An 8,216-nucleotide genomic window follows, 5' to 3' on the forward strand; every position below is an offset into this window, starting at 1 on the left:
AATAGAAAACATCTAATTAATGCGTGTTGGAGGAATCCAGTATGTAATCTGCCATTGTAGAACAAAGGACCCCATAATGGGGTCTGACTCCGTGTAGATAGGCAAGTCTGCGGCCCAGTTCAGAAGCTCCAAAGAGCAGACAAGATCCTTACCACCAACCCATGCAGGCGCTGTTACCGGGTAACCTGTGTTGACTTCAACAAAACGTTGCTCTAATAATTGCTGTGCCGATACACAGGAACTCCCATTGGCCATGTGCTCCATACTCGAATTCGACCGAGGTCACAAACCCAAAGACAGGCCTGATAATGGGCCACTAAGGAACTCATCAGCAGTTCAAGATACAGGGCATCGGGAGTCTGTACAGCCAGGCATATGTCCAGTGCCTATTGAAAGGGGCACCAGATGCAGTGAAATACAGGTTGCATACAGTTTAAGTAGGCACAACGGACTATTGAGAACCAATCTACATTCAATGCCAGCAGTAGAACCATTCCACGAGCTGCATTTGCGAACGATTGTGCTGGAGCAATGCCAGGTCCGGGGGAGGGGGCGCAGAGGGAACATCCATTGCGGAATAGCAGTACTAGGATGAAAATGCACAGCAATAACGGGAAACACCTGAAAATGCTCGAAAAAATAGAGTGTATAAAAGCAGGAAATATTCAAAAACAGTTTGAAAAGAAGTCATGAGGCCTACTAGTTAAAAGTGGGCTACACCCGCTGTATCACAGGCATTAAAAATGTGACATCAATTCATTGAAATGCAGGGGGGGGTTGTACTTAACTAGAACTTTAATTCAACAGTATTTCTAGCCAACTGCAAATCGAAGGCCTTGCAGGCATATGTAAGAGCTTGAAGTCTGCTTAGCTTGTTGAAATCTGCCTTCAAAGTTGGAATGGAAGGCCACAGTGAGCTATCTACAATTCCTTGTGGAGGGGGACACAGGACGTTGGTAAACAGTAAGTGACTTTATGGGAAACAGACAGAATATACAGGACTCCTGCCTGTATACTGCAACAGTCCTGGTTATTAAGCATGAGCTAGCTTCCACTAGTTCTGTTATCATCATACCAACACACCCTTAATACCACAAATAACATAATTGCCATCACACCATTACCACTCCAATTATTACCCTATTATCACTTTTATTACCATTATCACCATTGGTTACACCACCACGACCATCACCACCACTATTAGTACTACCAATATTGTTTGCATTACCACCACCATTGCCTCCAACAATTACCACTAACATTATCTCCACCAACATTACTATGAACCTGATTACCAATATTACCACTCCTATTACTACTATTGTCACTTTAATTTGCTATCATCATAGCTAGCCAGGATCCAGTTGACTAAATTATGTCTTTGGACTTAGAGGACTTGAAGTTTTATATACCAGTTTTGCTCTCCCACCAACACTTTACTTAGTTCATGGTGGGTTAGGAACACATTGAGCCCAATTCAGAATCTTCATTTTGTAGTACGTACAGTAGTACTACAGTGGTACTAAGTACTACAAAATACAATTTACAAACCTACAAGTGTATATCTCCATCTCCTCCACTCCTGTCTTTTATATGGGGAGATTCACCCACACATAAGATTACTATTTGGTATTAAATATGAAAGGGACAGTGAGAGCCAGTGCCAGGGAAAAAGGAAATGCTTACTACTAAATGGGAGGTTTAGTTAGTGCATCCAAACGAGACCCATCAAAGTAGTAAATATACTGAAGCTCACACCTGGAGTACATTCAGCATCACTCATGTCCAGCCACTGGTACTGCAACACCCTTCAATGGACAATAATGGTGGCAGAGTTTTTAAAATAGAACCCCATAGTAAATACTGTTAAAATGAATGAATTCTTTCAACTTTGAAGAACATATATCAATGTAATGTAATGTTAAAACACACATGTGTGTATATATGTATACATATATATATATATATATATATATATATATATATATATATATATATATATATATATATACACACACACAATATATATATATACACACAATATATATACACAATACAAAATAAATATGATGCTGTGAAAAAATATTTTAATCACAGGTTTTTATTTTCTGAATAAATGTAACTTATGTTTAAAGAAATCATTACACTCATTCATATTAATTCTATACTTTTTTGAAATTTTTAGGACATCTTCAAGTTTAATCACAGGTCTGTCTTTCCCTTTAGTTCAGTGAATCTTCATTTTTGATTTAAGGACACTCTTTTCTTCAGTTCAGTTTGTCTTCCCCTTTGATTAAAAATTAGTCATACCTTCAGCTGAATGTTTTTTCCACATTTAACTGCAAGGTTCAAGGTACGTTCCCTTTTATATTTCAAGGGGTTCCCCTCATTTAGTGAATTTTTATTTCGATTTCAGTTGCAGGTCACTACCGCTTTAGTTCAGGGTCACTCATCTATACAACGGCAACCCTATATGTGGTGTCCCTTCCCCTCTTTTCATATGGGTGATCCTGTTTACTGTGGCGGAGTCAGGCTAAAATTGATGGACTGGAATGCCCCTAGAGTAATTACAAATGATTCTGACTGATTAAAACTTTTTCACCCCTCTCTTTTTGCTCTCTATCATGCCTTCAGAATTTATTAGCAGGAGGCCCATACATCTACATTTTAAGCACTCTGTAAATCTTTAATAATTTTTCCCCCCAGTTTGATATGGCAAATATAATTATGCTTAATTAAAGTATTGATGAAAGTTTTCTTAAGCTAGTTGTAGAAGGGTCAAAGGGTTTTACAAATTTATAGTCCGTTAATAATTGTCTCTTTCGTGAGTACATGATTTGAAACTAGAAAAACATGCGCTTTTGAGGGGCAAATGGCAAGGGCCATGAACCTAAATTTTGTCAAATATCATTGATTTTTTTCTGTTTCCTTTGTTATTAATACAAACACATCTCAAGGAATAAAAATAAAGTGAAATTGCAAAACTCAGTGTTATGGCACAAGATTGCCATTTTAAAAAAAACATGCCAAAATATTAAGCCCAAGGTATCAACTACCAACATATCTTCATGGTAAGAGATTTGGACTGAGTAGTAGAAAATATATATTCCTACATATACTTAATAATATGTCAGTAGTCAATATGATTAAGATAATATTTTGGCTAGCCGATAGTAAACCCACAACATTGGCCCTCATTAGGATGTCGGTCGGAGATCCTTGGTTTGACTTCTGACCGCCATATTCACTCATTCCAGCTGGCTTCTGACGGGCTCATGGAGCCCATCTGCCAGAGGGAAACCCGCCAAAATCCAGTGCGGACGGCATTTCTGCAGTCAAGATTATGATATTGGTTTCTGACAGGCTTTCCATGTCAGGGCCCCCTTCTACCTGCAGCCTCCGGCTAGGGGCAGAGGGGCATCATGGTGCCCCCCCCCCCTGTAAACCCCTGCAGGTTTCTGCCCACCGCACAAGCTTCCTTAGAGAAATGGGAGTTTTTGGCTGCAGCAGGTGCAGTTGCACCAAAATACGGTGTTCGGAACCGCCAACCTTCGGTCGGTTGGTTTCCATACCAAGACGATGTTAGTCGGAAGCAACTCTGACTGAAAGCATAATAGGGGCCATTGTGTCATACATACTTCTGGAATAAGAAAAGTGTGTCATTCAGTTAGATATTATATTATTTAAAAAAGTACAAGAACAAGACAAATATGGAATTCACTTTAGAAGGAGATAATACAATCTGAAAAAAGAAAAACATATTGGTAATTTCATTTAGTGTACCTTGAAAACGTGGTATGTCATCTGCTTCTCGCTATCAGCTGTGTAGGATTTCTGTTCAGGTTCAATCAATCTTGTTAAGTCTTACAGGTTTAAAATAATATTGATGGAAAACCTTATGTATTTGCAAAATGTTGTTGTCTGAAAGTTAAGAGTCAAATATGATTTCGATGTTAAATGGATTTTGGTAGTCTTCCTAATCATATCAACAATATCATCTCATATTCTTCAAAATTGTCATTGTCACATGTATCCACATATTTTATCAATGTTTCTTGCCAGTGGATAAACCAGAAGCCATTCTTAGAGTAACTACAGCGATTTATGAATGCTTTTTTGGAGTACTAATTAACTACAGTAGAAATGTAGTTGCTCTAACTCCAGGATTTATTACCATTTCATGAAATCTTATGGCATGTGTAGTGATGCTAAGGTAAACAAAAAGTGATGGATGAAATGCTTGAATTAATCTCACTGTAACGGGGTGTACAAAAGGGTGCAGGGCATGCAGGACTCAGAGCCTCCCGGTGCTGGTCTACCTCGCGCACCGGGGACGACCGAGGGGAGGTCCGACTTAACTCTTGTTCCCTCCCCTCCCCTCCCCTCTCTCTGTCTCAATCACAGGACCCGGTGGCGAGCGGGACGGAGTCGAACGCCATGGAATGGCCCTTTAACTCTGAAGAACACGCCGAGTGGGAGGAGCCGACATACCAGCCCTGCTCCACAAAAGGAGAACCAGACGAGTCTCAGGTGTGCTTGTTCACCTGGAGGACGGAAGGAGAGAGCGTGCGGAGGACGGAGACAAGAGAGGAGGAAGGTACAGATCGGAGGATTGGAGCTCGGGAGGAGAGAGCGGGAGACGCCACTGGAGACATCGAGAGCCGGTCAGCTGGAGAGAAAGAAGGGAGTCGGACGACAGGAGTGGAAACGCGAGCAGAGTCGGCGCCTGCCCCGGACGGAGGAAAGCCAGGAGGCCACCGTTCCCACGAGCCGCCCAGCCACTCACCCAGGGGAGGTGCGTGGCTTCTCCAGGTACGTGACCGTTTAAGGGGCTGGTTAGGAGGTCAGCGTACGCTAGGTACAACACCACGGGACGTTTAGATATCACGGTATCCTTCAGGCACCCTTAAAAACGCCGTTCACTTGTTAACTGGAGCACCGGGAGTCCCCTCACTTCCCCTCCCCTGCACCGCTTGTTATTTGGAACATACCCCTGACACTTTTCTTTTCCTTTTCTCTCGCTGGGTGATCGCTGGAGAGCTACTCCAACAGTCGGGACGGACTCCGAAGCAGAAGAGACCCCACCCCGAAGACCGGACGTGACCCGGAAGAAGGAAAAGGTCATCCACCGTCGACAGAGTAGAAGCCGGTCACCGAGGAAATACCCTAACCGTAAAAGCTGTACAGATCAACTGTTTGCATCAATAAAACCTCAGTTGCCACGAGCTCGCCTATTGCCCCTAACTTCTGCGCCGCAACCCGCACCAATTGTAACAGTGGTGGAGAATGCGGGCAGCTTAAATCTCGATACTGAGATGGAAACCATTCTGCAAGAGCTCGTTAAAGGACAAGAGAAGCTTGGCTGGGTGGCGGAACAGCAGTTGACCTCGGCCCAGGCTGACCGGGAGATCCTAAAGAAAGCCCTCGCAGCCAGAGAGGAAACTCAACAACCCTGGGTGGATCCCGTCGCAACAGGGGGATCTAGAGGAGAAGGAACTATCCCCCACGGCTCCTCTGCAGTGGCCCTGCAGAAATACCATGCCGGAGACGACCCTGATGCGTTCTTGCTGAATTTTGAAAGGGCCGCCAGGGCCTGTGGGTGGCCCATCAGCAAGTGGCCCTTCTTCTTGGCGCCCCTCTTATCTGGGGAGGCGCAAGCCGCCTACCAGGTCGCTAACCCAAATGGGGATACTTCCTACCAAGATATAAAGAAAATCATTCTCGATCACCTAGGGCTGGACACCGAGGCCTACAGAATAAGGTTTCGGAAGGAAAGGGGCACCCCCGGAGAGACCCCTAAAACCCTCTTCGTGAGGCTGAAAATGGCCGCCGATAAATGGCTGACCCCTAACACCAGCACTAAGACCGAGATAATGGACCATATATATCTCGAACAATTCCTAGAAGCCCTTCCCTATGCGACGCAACGTTGGCTCCGCCAACATCACAACCTGACAACAGCCAAAGCCGTGGAGATGGCCACCACATTCTCTAGAGCACAACCCCGCTCCTCGGGGTGGGAACATGAGCGCCACCCGAAGCCGCCCATGAAACAAGAGAGGCGCCCCGTCCCGCGGACCATCGAACCTCCGAAACCACGTAGCTGGAAGCCTGAGGTTCCATCCAGCTCTGGACCTCAATGCTTTGATTGTGGGAACTGGGGCCACATCGCCAGGTTTTGCCCCACCAAGAAATCCCAAGAGGAACCGATGGAGGTGGGATACCTGCCCAGGACAGTGCTTTACTCCGCCGAGATGGGGAGCACGTATCGGGTGAGTGTACAGGTGAACGGAGTGGTCATTCAGGCTCTACTAGACTCAGGGTGCAGGCAGTCGGTTATCCAGGCCCCTCATGTTCTCAGGTCACAATACCTCGGTCCTCAAACCGTGGCCATAAGATGTGTACACGGGGATGTTCGGACCTACCCCCTTGCTCAAATACCCATAGCCCCCAAAGGAGGCCCCCAGCAGCTAGTAAGGGTAGGTGTCCTCAATACCCTCCCAGAGCCGTTGATAATAGGCACTGACAATCCGCGATTCCTTCACTGGTTCAGGCAGAGTTTGGGAACAGGGGAAAACAGCTCTCAATCTCCAAAACCGGCCCTTCTCACTCCTGAACCCTGGGTCATGGACCGGAGCTTCAAATTCGCCCAGATAAACGACACTACCCTCTTAAACGCGTGGGAGCAGGCCCACAGGGAGATGGACGACCCTCACCCCAGATACCCCCGATTTCTCATTTCCAAGGAGCTACTGTACCGTCAGGCTAAGGAAGGCGAACCAGAACAGCTACTGGTGCCTGTCTCATACCGAGAACAGATTCTATTTTTCGCCCACACCCATCTAGTGGCTGGGCACACCGGGAGCGAAAAGACCACCCAACTCATATTACGGTTTTTTTACTGGCCCGGTATATATAAGGACGCCCAGCGTTATTGCCAGGAATGCAGTATATGCCAAACCATGAACATGACAAGACCTCCAGCGGTGCCTCTCCAGCCGCTCCCCATTATTGGAAAACCGTTTGAAAGAGTCGGTATGGACATCATAGGTCCGTTGCCCAAAACCCGAAAAGGACACCAGTATGTGCTGGTGTTGGTGGATTACGCCACTCGGTTCCCTGAGGCCTTCCCCCTCACGGCTACCACCACGAAGCAAGTAGCGGACAGAATGATCGAGCTGTTTAGTCGTGTGGGGTTCCCGAAGGAACTACTGACAGATCAAGGGACCCCATTCGTCTCCCGGCTGATGAAGGAGGTATGCAAGTGCCTGGACGTGCACCAAATCAGGACTTCCGCATACCATCCGCAGACAGATGGCCTAGTGGAGCGCTATAACCGCTCCCTAAAGACAACATTGAGGAAAATGATGGAAGTAAATGGGAGTGAATGGGACCAAATCCTTCCCTTGGCTCTATATGTTATAAGAGGGCAACGCCAAAGCAGTCTCGGCGTTTCATCGTTTGAGCTCTTATATGGTCGACAACCCCGCTCTCTGATGGAGATGACAAAAGAAGCCTGGGAGAACGAGGTTTCCGAAGAAACCTCAGCCACACTGGATTATGCCCAGAACCTCAAATCCAAACTGGGAAAGCTCCGAGACCTGGCCTATGCCAACATGGAGAACAGTCAGCAAAAACAGAAACACATCTACGATAAAGGCAAGAAGTGGAGACAGCTGAGGGTAGGGGAATGGGCCCTCGTATTGTTACCCTCCTCCACTCAGAAGTTTCGTGCCAGTTGGACGGGACCTTTCCGAGTTGTCAGAACCATTGGTAAAACCACCTATTGTCTACAGATCGGACCCAGAAAAACGCAAACCTACCATATAAACTCTCTAAAGAAATGGTTAGGAGCCCCCCCCGCCGCCGATGTACGAATCCTGACTAGTAGTGATCCGTCTACTTCCACTCAAGACCAGCTGAATATCAATGATGAGCTGACTCAAGTTCAAAAGAAGGATATACAGATATTACTCCAACAACATGAGGGATTGTTCTCCGACCAGCCCGGACTAACCAACCTGGCCGAACATCGAATAAACACACCGCCCGAGAAGGTTATTAATATCAAACCCTACCGAGTTCCTGAAGCCAGACGAACCGCCATAAAGAAAGAAGTACAGGACATGTTGGAGCTAGGGGTAATAAGGCCGTCCACCAGCCAATGGTCCAGTCCGATCGTCATGATTCCTAAGCCGGACGGTAGTCGGCGC

The 8,216-nt window shown here is 46.0% G+C and overlaps 1 long non-coding RNA gene across 1 annotated transcript in view; it reads right to left on the minus strand.

Moving 5' to 3' along the window:
* The window catches only part of LOC147706529 (uncharacterized), a 137,676-nt gene extending 133,808 nt beyond the window's left edge, over positions 1-3,868 (minus strand). Inside the window, exon 1 of the long non-coding RNA XR_015297663.1 lies at positions 3,787-3,868. This is a non-coding gene — a long non-coding RNA (uncharacterized LOC147706529). The remainder of the gene's footprint in view (positions 1-3,786) is intronic.
* Between the last annotated feature and the right edge of the window lie 4,348 nt (positions 3,869-8,216).

The sequence above is a fragment of the Lissotriton vulgaris genome, chromosome 7 (assembly GCF_964263255.1).
Source record: "Lissotriton vulgaris chromosome 7, aLisVul1.2, whole genome shotgun sequence".
NCBI lineage: Eukaryota > Metazoa > Chordata > Amphibia > Caudata > Salamandridae > Lissotriton > Lissotriton vulgaris.